Source organism: Arachis ipaensis, chromosome B06 (assembly GCF_000816755.2).
Source record: "Arachis ipaensis cultivar K30076 chromosome B06, Araip1.1, whole genome shotgun sequence".
Taxonomy (NCBI): Eukaryota; Viridiplantae; Streptophyta; class Magnoliopsida; order Fabales; family Fabaceae; genus Arachis; species Arachis ipaensis.
This window is the reverse complement of record NC_029790.2, coordinates 102,964,116-102,976,883: the sequence shown is the minus strand read 5'-3', so window position 1 is coordinate 102,976,883 and position 12,768 is coordinate 102,964,116. Positions and strand designations below refer to the sequence as shown.

Below are 12,768 nucleotides of genomic sequence, written 5' to 3'. Positions count from 1 at the left end.
GGCTTTAGAAATCTCGTTTCTCAAATCATCTCAGGCTCATAAGCCAAATTTACTCAAAGTGTGTTTCCTTTTTAAAACAAAGCCACTCTCGGCATTCTCTTTCCAAAACTTCCAAAACTATGGCAGTTTAAGGATTTATTTAAAAGTATTCAAAATCACCCATCCAACAATGGGATTTTATAGCCAAAAGTTTCCCGGCAAGTCCCAAGTCTTTAGGGAAAGTCAACCTATAACAATTCCTTAAAATTCATTGAAACTTAAATCATGGATTCTCGGTTTAAGTAAATAAAACTGAATTTATTATGAAACCGACCATACAAAATCACAAGTTCTAACCCGGTCCAAAAATCAACTCATTTGAAAAGGAACCGGTTCATTTGAATCAAACCACTTTCAGGTTTCTTTTTGGAACCCATTTTCCTAACTCTTCCAAAATGCCTCAAACTTAATTGCTCAATCAAAAGTCTAGATTCTTTTGAAATCACTAAAAGCTCATTTTTATATTGAAATCAATATTAGAGCATCATTCTTTCCTTCAGTGATTCAAACGGTAAAAATAGTTCATTTCTAAATAAGTCAAACTCAAGGCATAAAGTTCACTAAATAAATTAAACTTGAAAATATAAATATTCTCTTAATAAATCAAATAATACAACTTCTCAAATCCAATCCTTTTTAAATAACTTTTCAAACAAGACTAGGATTTTGTAGAAATTTCGGCAGCACCTCCCCTAAAACTTGGACTTTTGCCACCCGATTCGGGTCCCAACTAAACCGTTTCTCATTCCTTTTCAACAGCTCAAAACCAGAAATCAATTCAAAGCAAGCTAAATCCAACAGTCGCCTCAGTGGCATATCTCAAGAAAACCATTTCAAAATCAACTCATTATCAACCGATTTAACTCATTTCCAAAGCTTTAAAGAAACGGTTCAGTAGCAAATCATTTGTCCAAGATCAAGTCAATTAAAGTAAACCAGGCTGAATTCAAAAGTACATTCGACTTTTCACATCATCAAATAATTGACTCAAATCAAATCAATCCTCAACAGATTAAACTCAGATTTCAAATCTTTAAAGAATCACTTCAAAACATAACATTTCACAAAGCCGCACAACAATTCAACCAAACCAACATCCATAATCACTCGAGTCAATCAAATAACACATAAGGCAGATACAATCACCAAATACACAATATCTCACAACAGTATCCATATGTAATAATTCCAATACTTAAAACATAGTTTTTGGAAAGTACCCCTACCTCGAAACGCAAATCCATAACCCAAACGCATCACCGGAACTCTCAATCGACCCGAATTTACCGGCAGCTTACATCACAACTTTGTTCACTCTTGCAGCAGCAAGGACAACCCTTACACGCAACATGTGGCTCCGATAACTTAATCCTAGAAAACATTATTATTGCGAAAGCCTTAAAACACATAACGGGATATGAACGAGGGAAGTTTCAATACAAAGGTACTTACTGTAACTAAAGAATACCGTCTGAACCAAAGAACAGAAGCCTCAGCGGTGGTTTCGACAGCCACAAAATTGCCCTTGGCAGCCAGAATCACTGTGACTCAGCCTGTTCCGTTAGTGGTTCCAGCAACAGATGAAGCAGTCCCCAAAACGAGCATTAGTTGCAACAGAAATCTCCAAACAGAGCCAGCAACTATCTCCAGTAAAGGCAGCGACAACGTCACTTACTATAGCCATTTTATTCAATATAACTAGTGTCAGCAACAATGCTTCTAGGTAGAAAAGAATTGATGGAACAAGAGGGAACCAGAAACAGGGTAAAGCTTACCCAGCAGTAGCAGTTCTCACGGTTCAAGATGGAGCCAGGGCAAGGCCAAAGCAACATCAACTCCAACAACGGCAGCGGCGTTTAGTCGGATTCCAAGACCCAGGAGCAGAGGCAGAAAGGCATCTCCTTTCCTTGATTCGCGCGGCGCTGCTCTTCTCTGTACCCAGCGGTGGAGGACCTCGGCAGCAGAGAGGGAGGCAGTCACAGTGGCTCCTTGACGGCACCAGGGTGCATGATGCTGACAGCGGCGCTCGCGACGGGCTTCACGATGAGGAGCAACCGCGACAACTCAAGCCCCACGAAGACGGCAGCAGCGGTGGCAGTTCTCGGCAACCCATCATCTGCGGCGGCGCTGGGCAGAGACAGCGACGACGTAGCTGGCGGTGACGAGCTTGGACGACGACGGTAGCACAGGCAGCAGAGGCGGCGCGACGAGGCTAGTCCCTTCCTCCCCCTGCACGCGCGTTCTCTCCTCCATCCCGTGGCAATGGGTCGCGGCTCCTACAACAGCAACACGACAGCGCGGCGGCAGTGACGCCCGCCGGCGCCGCGCTTCCTCACCTCCCCTCTCCTCCGTTCGGCCAACAATGTTTCATGGGTGTGGGTCGTGTTTCCGATTCCCCCCTGCTTTGCCTCTTCTCTCTCAAATTCTGTTTCCTTCCTTCTTCATATGGCTGAGTGTTTGTGTTTAGGGTAGAGAGGGGCAGCAGCTGTGGCTGCTTGGGTTTGAGGGAGCTAGGGTTTTATTTTGAAACTTAGGGTTAGGGGTGATTAGGTAATTTCACATGAAATTGGGAATAATATAATAATTGAAACCCAAATTAAATCCAACTCTAATTATATATAGAAAATACTATTTGCTCATCAATTTTACAAATTATTTTCCATAAAATGCCCAAATTAAAATAATTAGAAATAATATAATTAAACCCCTTTATTTTTCCAAAGTAGCAGTATTAATATTTAAAATATTACTTATCTAGTCCAAATCATATAAAATCCTTATTATTTCATAACTACCAGCCTTATACCTTAAATATAGAAAATAATCCAATAATTATAAAATTGGATAATAATCATAACTTATCTCAAGTTCAATAAATCAAAACTTGCCTTAATTATCTTTAATAAAATAATCTCTGGAATTAAGGCTATAAATAACTATATGATTTGAGACTTGATCATAATAAGACTTTTCAAAATTTTTGGGTCTTACATTCTAGGTGTGCAGACAACAATGTTAGATAGTATTGTAGTGCTCAAGACAAGTCTGGAGGCCAAGTTGATGAGTCATCAGCTTATTTTTACCGGCTTTTTTGAATATTCCCATTATTCATCGAGACATTTAGACATTGTAAATCGCTGGTTAGTATTGATAGGACCTACTTGTACAACAAATATGGGGTACCTTGATGGTCACGATTGAGCAAGACAGAAATTCTAATATTATCCTTATTGCTTTCGCACTTGTTGAAGGTGAACATGAGGAGTCATGGCCATTTTTTTATCTCACCTTTGGTAGTACGTCATGCCTCAGCCGCATATTCTAGTTATATCAGATAGACACAATGAAATTAAGGCTGCTTTGGAGGCTCTTGATGGTGGATGGCTACCGCCTTGTACTATCATCATCGAGCCACCTCCACCCATTATCACTCACTCGTGTACCAACACGACATCGCTGTTCCAGACAACGCCTGTTTGGGACATCAGGTACATGCTGCGTGGGAAGTTCTGGTCCCGGATCCATCTGTTACACCTCTAGCGGAATTGCAACTGCTCTGGTCACCGAGGAACAGCTCCGGTGACAAGAACCTTCACCTATGCTCGTACCACCACTCAATGTATAACGGTGATGGGCCTGGATTTGGGACGACATCAAACCAGAGTCCATGCTAAACTCTGTTAGCCCAATGGAGGTGCCAATACTGCATATTACTAGGAAACCAATGATCACTGCCTCTGCCATCCTTCAATATTAAGAAATCTATATTGAGTTCTACATGAGGTCAATGCTATACTCCCCTAAGCAGTGGTAGCGCCTTATCCTCCTGATTGCTATTTTATGACAGCAAAGTATATCAATGTCGTTACCGCCCTCTACAATATTGTATGTCCTGGCTCTAGTATATCAGGATGCACGATCTGAACAACTTCGGTTGCATTATAAGGTATCCATGTGAAGTGTAAATAGGAAATCATTTTAAAGTTTAGAAGTTAAAAATAAATGCTTTAAACAAAAATACTCTATAAATAAAACATGCAGATAATGAAACTACAGTAATACTCACATCTCGCCTGTAATAAGTCTACCCTCAACCTCTATTGCATCACTTTGGAGCCCTTTCTCACTCAAGGTTGGCTGATATCTCGACCACCTACCATCCAATACATTAGGTCAATAATGTCAAGATATAGAATGACTAATAATCGGCATAACACACTTAAGAAACATAAGTACCTCAACACCAATGGGCAATGAAATGCATCAAACCTATCAAGCCTGAAAGAAAGAAAATGCTAAAAGATCCATGACTGAAGTAGCTGTAATATAATAGCCAACTTAATGACGTCCTTATTGACAACACGACACATACATTGATATAACCATGCAAGAGCGGCGAACCCACAATTGTATTTTCTCAAGTCCTACAGCCTAGCCACATAAGGCAGCCACCAAATGTGAAGACGTGTCCCAGACTTGTCACCAAAAAGCTAAGTCGATAATAACATCATAATCTAGGCCCTCGCCTATCTCCTGACACTCTCATCATCTGCATCTGAAGGAATCTCATTGAATGTCTCTTGGAACTATGAACACTTCACTATGAACTTATTAATGCAGTATGCAGGAGGTAACACATTGAGTAGCTCCCAAACCAAGTCCAAGCGAGTCGACTGCCCTCAACAAACCTCTCTAAGTATGTCAGGCATCCACTCAAGTAGTCACCATCAATCAGAAGATCTAGCTGGTATGCCACATCTTGTAACGTAATAGTGCACTTTCCGAATGGTATATGAAACATATGCGTCTCAAGACGCCATTGCTCCACAAAAGCACTAACTAGCAACTCATCCAAACTAAACCAGTGGTCGCTCAGCCTGGCAAGATGATATAGTCCGACATTCTCCAAGTATGGTATGATCCGGTCGTCTAGGGGCATACCATACTACCTCCTCATGCTAGTAATATATTAGGTCAGCTACATAATGTTAAAAATAATTTTACTCAAAATCCATAATAAACTTTTCATAATTAACAAAAAATTATATTAAAAGAATTTCAGAAATAACAAATAACAAAAAAACTATATTAATAATAGCCAAAAACATAATCTCATAATTTATTAAATACCTCATAAAAAATGATGACAATCTTATCCTAAAATATTAAATTCCAATCATACATATATGCAATCTAATCATAGTGTTTTCACAGTGCATGCTTCTATAGCCTTATCCATACAAATCAAATCGCCATAAAATCTACATTCACCTATCACTAACATTTATAATTTAAAAAAAATCTAATTTAAAACAATTTTAAATCATTATTATCACTGACATTTCTAATTTATAAATTCAAATACAAAATTTAAATTACTATTCTAACTAATAGTTATAATCTAATATTTCTAAGTTATAAAGAATTGCTAACATTTCTAATCCAACATAAAGAAAAAAAATTTCATGTACTCACCTCTTCATCGATATTACTAACAATATGGACAATTTTATACAATCGATACATATGATTCGGGTTGTCCTCCATTGCCATGGTTTTAAACTTTGTCGCTTGTGCCTTCAAAAATTTCTCTGGCATTTTTGGGGGAGGGGATTGTGAGTGAATGTAAATTATATGAAGCCAATTCAAACCCTTATATAGGGAGTCCACCAGTAAGTCGAATCAAATCATTTTGATTTATATAGAGTGGCGCCTTCTACACTACAAGAAAAATACCCATTCAGCCACACTTTTTTTAAGCTACATTTGAAAAGCGTAGTCTATTCATAGAATAGGCTACGCTTTTCTCCGTGTTTCCTTTTTATAAGGGAATAGGAAGCACAATTGTGGCATCATTTAAAAAATGTAGCCTTAGATACAATAAAGATCACTTATAAAGTGTATCCTTATATTGATATCTATGAGTACACTTTTCATACCAAAGGAAGCGCTTTTAAAAAGTAACCTATTTGTTATGTTTTGAGTGTGCTTTAAAAGTGATGCCTAATGTATCTAGAGCCAAATACACAAACACTTAGTAATTTTTTGTTTCCTTTTCACCAAATCACATACTCTAGGGTCTGCATATAGCCCTCTTCTCTCAGCACCACAAGACGCAGCCATGCACCCTCGGTCCCCCTCACGGCTCACGAATGATGTCGCCACCTTTCCTCTCTCAGCCCTCCCTCTACCGCGCCTCTCACCATCTGCCATCATCCTTTCCTTCTCAACCCTCTATTTGTCTCTCACCAGCCACCGTCACGGCTTCTGTCACCACTCACTCGCCTCAGAGTCATGACGGTGCTGCGCTGCTTCTCGCCTCTCGGTGATGACGAGTTGGCGACCCTCAGCTACAACAAATGCGAAGTGCGATGGCGCTTCTCTAACCCTCAACAACGATGACTAGTTTTCCTGTCTCGGTCACGACGGTGTTGTCCCCAGTCGTCCTCTTCTTCTCTGCCGCTAGTCTTCTTCTTCTTCTCCTCTTCTTTGACCTCTGCTCAAGTTCAGGTAAATAATTATTGTTCTAATTAGGAATTTTGATGATTGGAACTTCTGATTAGGGGTTTTGATTATTGTTCTGATTAGGGGAGGTTCTGCGATTATTTGTTTTTTAATTAAGAAGCATCATGTTTTCTTTTTAATTTGTTTTTGGTTTTGATGTTTCCTAATTATTTTCAGGTTTTCAGGTACTATGGCTGCTGGGTTAAGGGGTTGTTGGTTTATGGACTACTCTGATTTTCTGAAATTGTTGATTTCTATTGTTGCTTGGTGCACTACTTACATTGTTGTTGCATTTCTTGATTTCTTTCCGTCCGTTAATTGTCCTACAGCTTCCTGAGCTTCAGAGAGGTTAGGGAAGATTGCTTGAGTTAGTTACAAATGGTGTATTTTAGAGGAGAGGAAGAACAAAGAAAACTTTACCAGAAATTATTAGAAGAGATTTAAAAATGAATGGGATAAACACAAAGATGACTTATGACAGGGCACAATAGCATTGGTTGTTTCATGTATCTAACTCTAGTTATTGTTATTGTCTTTGTTGTTTTGTGTATTGTCTAATCTTTGTAAGCTATCTGCACCTAGTGGGACAAGATTATTAAACTTTGTTTGCAAATTTCTTTCTTTTAATTTTGTTTTTTTAAAAGTGGGTTCTTGTAGCTGTGAATCTATTAATATTTTAAAAGTTAAAGCGTATGTATTGTTTGTTTGGAGAATAATTTTTGTTATTCGGTTTAATCTTATGTCACTTTGATTTTTTTGTTTTTGTGGTGAACTGGCCGAGGATCATGATGCGGAACAGGCCAAGGATTTGCTTCGGCGCTTCAACGTGTGTTATATGATTGACATTGGATAACTCGATTTTCTTACTTGAAATTCTCTTGTTGGTATTTTTGTGATCTTTGTTTCAGGAAAGTGGCATGAATGGCAGGCAAAAGGATGAGCAAAAAGGTTTAATATGTTACTCCTCTTGATTTTGAAGTTCTTTGATCCCAGTTTCTTCAACTTTTTGTATTTTAAGCATTCATTTCCTGCTTCCATCATGTTAAGCTGTGTTTGATTGTTTTGTGCTCATCATGAAAACTGGTTCTGATTTTCTATGAATTTGTTAAGAAACTGACAGTCCACGCAATTGTTTCAATCATTTAAATTAATAATGTTGGATTTACTTATAAAATAAACATGGAGACTAACATTGTAATATGTACCAGAAGTTGTAGAGAGACATTTATTCATGTAGCAGAGTCAATGTTGCTACTCCTGTACTTCATTATCTTTATATGGGATTAGGTGTTTATTCGATAGGAAACAGAAATTATAGAATATATTTGCAAATTTTGTTGTTGCAATGTTGCTAGTCCTGTTTCTTACATAGTACTGCTAGTTTTTCTAGTGCTATTTTTGAAACTGCCTTTGTTATTGCTGTTTCTTAATTTTATTACTTGCAAAATTTGAACGTATGTTATTATTTCAACACTGTAAATGGTGAAAGTTCAGCAGAAAAAAAAATGCTAATTTTTATGTTATTATCATCTTTAGTTTCCTTTCCTTGCTAATTCTTAAAAAAACTGCTCTGTACTTCTGATCACTCTTGTTGGTTTCATTAGTGAATTTAGTTTATTATGCATATTATTTTTTATTATAAGGCATATTATTAGTGCTTCTTATCACTCTTGCTTATTTAATTTTTATTAGTGCTTCTGATCACTTTTGATTCCAAATTGATGATTCCATTGTTGATTATATCAGAGGAAACATGAATTCAGAGGAAGCTGCACAAATTCCCAGAAGAACTACTAGGTCTTTAGCTTCATCTTTAGTTAAGTTTTGTTTGCTTTCTATTTCTTTTTGGTCTTTACTTTCATCCTATATTATTATTAGTTAACTGGTTTCAATTTCGTTCCTTGGGTTTGAGTTTCTTCTCCAAAACTTCTGGTTGAATCATGGATAAGAGCATGTTAGCTGGTTTGGAATCACTTCTAGAAGCTGATCAGCAAAGAATGGCATCCATGATGGAATAGGTTCAAATTTGTGACAGGTACCTCCTCTTCACTCTATCTGTTAACTAATTCCATGTGTTTTGATTTGAGCTTCATGTTCCTAAAATTCTAAGTTAGGTCAGCACAAATAGTTTCAGATCTTTGTGGTGCTTGTTGTTCTGAAGCCATAGCCAAGTTCTCTATTAAACCAATGTAACCACTTTTGAATGTTGCATCTGGACGTTAAGGGAACAACATTTTTAATTACTTAGAATGATTGAAATTAAATTTTAATGCTTTCTTTAGGATCTGGAATTGTTTATCTCAGCTGTACGCCAAAGACATCACTCCAATGATAAGAAGGAGCTTGATGAGGCTTTGCAGCAGGAGGTAAGTTGGTAATTCAATTTTTGCACCTTTAGATATGAAATTATAATTTTCGCACTTAAAGTAAATTGGTAATTCATATGCTATCTGATCTTTTCCACTAGAACAAGACAAGTACACTTCAGCAATGCAAAATAGAAAGCAAATTTGGTGATGATTTCTTTTTCTTTCTTAATTTGTGTACTTAAAGTACTGAAAATATACTCCTAAGATATTTATTCAATCAAGAATATAGACAATGGTATCAAGTGCTTCATTCTTTATAATTTCAAGATTTTTTCTTTTTGAAAGAAAGAAAGAGCTCAACATTTATAGTGGAGCTTATTACAATTGAAGAATTAAAAAAAGAAACAAAGACAACTAAAGTAATTCCAAGATTCATTTTCTCACATGGTGAAGCATTTTTATTAATCATCTGTGTTTGAAGTTGTTCTGCAGAGAATTATATCTCCAATAAGCTTCTTATGTAATTTTTGTTTGTGTAGATTCAAGCTGCATTTTGAGCGGACGAAATCAGGAGAACTCCTCCAACACCACAAGATGAGATGAGAGCAGGAATGAGCTACTTCCACGATAAAAGAACATAGAGATAAATGAGCGGGTAATCAAAGAGTGACTCCTGAAGTGACAAGGGATGTTTCTTTACTAGCTAGAATGATGGCTGCTAATTTGTATTATTCGCAGATAAAAGATCTTATGTTTGAAGAAATTTATTTTTAGAGAAATAAATTTTATTTTTAGAGAAATAATTTATTATTTCCAAATAGAAGATTTTATGGCTACTAATTTATTATGGCAACCTAAATCTTGTTTAAGGATAATTTTTATTATTTAAAGAATAATTACATAGTATTATTATGTATTTATTTTTATTTTATAATATTTCATTAATTTAATTAAAAATATAGGATTATATATATAATTATATTATTAAATATTAGGTTTTAGAAAAAAATTATTAATATATATACATATATATATAGAAAATGAAAAAAATAATGAGAGATCTAAGGCTACATTTATATACAGTAGCTATAGTATACAAAAAAAAAAAAAAAAAAAAAAAGACCTAAGGCTATACTTATAAAAAGTAGCAATGGTATACAATGTGGCTACGCTTTACAGGTGATGCAGTAGTATTGAAAAGCGTAGCCTATTCTGGCAAAAATAGAAGCTGAAAAGCGTAACCTTTGATCCTGGACAGCATCACTTGAAAAGCGTACCCTATTTCCAAACGCCAAAAGCGTAGTCCTTAGTGTAGAAAAGCGTAGCCTTTGAGAATATGCAACGGCCGAATAGAAATCACCCCCAAAAAGCGTAGCCGTAGCCCAGAAAGCGTAGCCGTAGCCTAAGGCATCATTTTTTTTCACTTTTGGCTACACTTTTTAAGTGTACCTGAATGGGTATTTTTCTTGTAGTGCTAGTAAATCGAATCTAGATAATTTAATTTACCCTTCGTACTGTGCACTACTATAATTCGAATCTAGTTAATTTGATTTAGTAGTTGGATCAATTCGATTTATTATGTCGTATGCTAATTCGATTTTAGTTAATTCGATTTACATGTAAATAATATAAATTGGGTCAAATTGATTCGATTTAAATAAAGGTGTTTAGGACAAAGCGTGCAACCTATTTGTGTTTAGGCTAGGACATCTGTATAATTTTTAACCCCAAACTATTTATTCATGTAAATTGTCCTATTTAAATTTATAAAATTCTTAAATTAACAAGGACACTAAGCAAGTGAGGCGAAATAGCTTCGAATACGTATACGTTTATTTTTATCAAATTAAATAATTTAAAATTTAAAATTATTTGAATAAAATTAGATTAATTAAAAAAACAAAAATATACTAATACGATCTAAAACGTACTAAATTATATTAAATTTGGCCACAAATACACAATTCACTTAATCATTGGACAAACTGCATAATTGAGGAGTAGTTCGTCTACTCATTAGACAAACGACATCCATTATAAAAAAAAATACATCTTGCTAAATAATGCTCTTTTATTTTTATTTTTTTTAGAATGAACGATTCTTTTATTTAGGTTTAATTATTCTTTTAGTTTTTATAGTTTCACGAAATTTTTAATTACGTTAAGTACTTTTTTTTTAATTGAATCCTTACACTAAAATTTTTTTTTTAATTGGGTTTCTACATTTTTTTTCTTTTATTTGGATCCCTGCACCAAATTTTTTTTAGTTGGGTCCCTATAAAATTAAATCAATTACTGTTAAGAGGGACCTAATTGAAAAAAATAGAATAATTAAATATTTCATTTATAATAAAAAAAAATCCCCTAACTCTAACTACGAGCTTCAATTCCTTTTTCTTCTTTTAACTAACTCTGCCAAAACAGTTTACCTAACTAACTCCTTGCACTTAAGCAGTTAAGCTCACTGATCCTAGAAAATAACTTAACTATTCTTATTGGCTTAAGTCATAATTATTATCTTAATCCAACTTTGCATATTATTTTTTCCTTTTTTTTTATATTTATATGTAAATTGTTACAAATGTTGAAATATTACAATTTGTTTAATTTGTAATTAATACCCAAATATTACGTTACATTTTTTTCAAAAGAAATTGATACTGTTTATTTAATTTTTTCTTTTTTTTTTTTACGATCTTTTTTAGTTTGATACACTAAAAATTAATTTATTGTAAATCAAAATTTTATTTAAAAATTTATTATTAATCAATAAATTATTATATATACAAAATATAATTTAAACTTTGACACTTATTTATTGAAATGGATCATGAATAAACTATGTTTTCAAGCAAGTAAGTTGTAATATCTAATATCTAGCAACCAGCATTTAGCAATTCATAGTAAGGGTACGCTATTATTGATAGTATATTCAAAATCAAAGATGGTGTGCTGTTATGTACTTGATGGTACAATGTTGAGTCATTTGTCTTTGTAGATATCTATCTACCCATGCAGAAGCACATGCATGGCACCACATCATACGATCACATACTGACATACCCTCCATTCACACATACACGTTACACAACAAACGTGGATCACTATCACTGAACTCATCATCGCCTGCCAGCTATGCATCATGCATCTCATCCCTCGCCGTCCAAACTCACTCATAAATCAATCACCATATCAATCAATTGGGGTCAACGGACGGTGCTGCTTCATTCATTAACATCAACATTATTATCACAACATAAGATAGATATTCGGATTTTTTTATTTATAATTTTTAAATTATTTACGAACTTAAAATCTAAAACACATCATATATATATATTGCTTTCGAAATGTAAAAAAATTTAAACACAGTGATCTCGAATGCACCCAAGATCTATCTGATCTTTTCATTAAATTAAACATATCTTTAATATACAATATTTAAGGAGTAAATAGCCTGAAAAGATCTCCATTCTGGTATTCAAAAGATAAAGTTAATTGAAATCGTCCTAAAAAATAAACGATTGGTCACGTTAGTCCTTCTGTCAGTTGGATGATGACGTGGAGGACTAATGCCACGTGTCACAAGATGATTGGTTGACGTGTCAGTTCAATAACACCTAGTATGCCACGTGTCAGATCAGTGACACGTGGTATGCCATGTGGCACTTGACATGTAAAAAAGTTATTTATAATCAAAATAGTTTTTGAAAGTTCAAACGTAAGTCATTTTCATCCCTGAAATTTTAAAAATTAATCAAATTAGTCCTTATATAATTTTTTTTATTTTTTTTATAATATTAAATTTAAAATATTTTTTGATACTACTAATTTTAATAGAAATGTAATTGACAATAAAAAAAATTAGTAATTATATCTTTTTTTCTTAAAAATTTTTTCAATAAAATTATCTCTC

General features: G+C 34.6%; 3 long non-coding RNA genes across 3 annotated transcripts in view; 2 read left to right on the top strand and 1 right to left on the bottom strand.

The window, feature by feature from the left end:
• Window positions 1-2,228, bottom strand: part of LOC107648317 — a 4,992-nt gene extending 2,764 nt beyond the window's left edge. Inside the window, exons 1-3 of the long non-coding RNA XR_001621864.2 lie at window positions 1,815-2,228; window positions 1,492-1,713; window positions 1,266-1,410 (exon numbers count right to left, since the gene is read on the bottom strand). This is a non-coding gene — a long non-coding RNA (uncharacterized LOC107648317). The remainder of the gene's footprint in view (window positions 1-1,265; window positions 1,411-1,491; window positions 1,714-1,814) is intronic.
• Window positions 6,126-7,146, top strand: LOC110264088. Its single transcript, XR_002349821.1, has 2 exons — window positions 6,126-6,549; window positions 6,721-7,146. It is a non-coding gene; the product is annotated as an uncharacterized LOC110264088 (long non-coding RNA).
• Window positions 8,354-9,423, top strand: LOC110264087. Its single transcript, XR_002349820.1, has 2 exons — window positions 8,354-8,578; window positions 9,392-9,423. It is a non-coding gene; the product is annotated as an uncharacterized LOC110264087 (long non-coding RNA).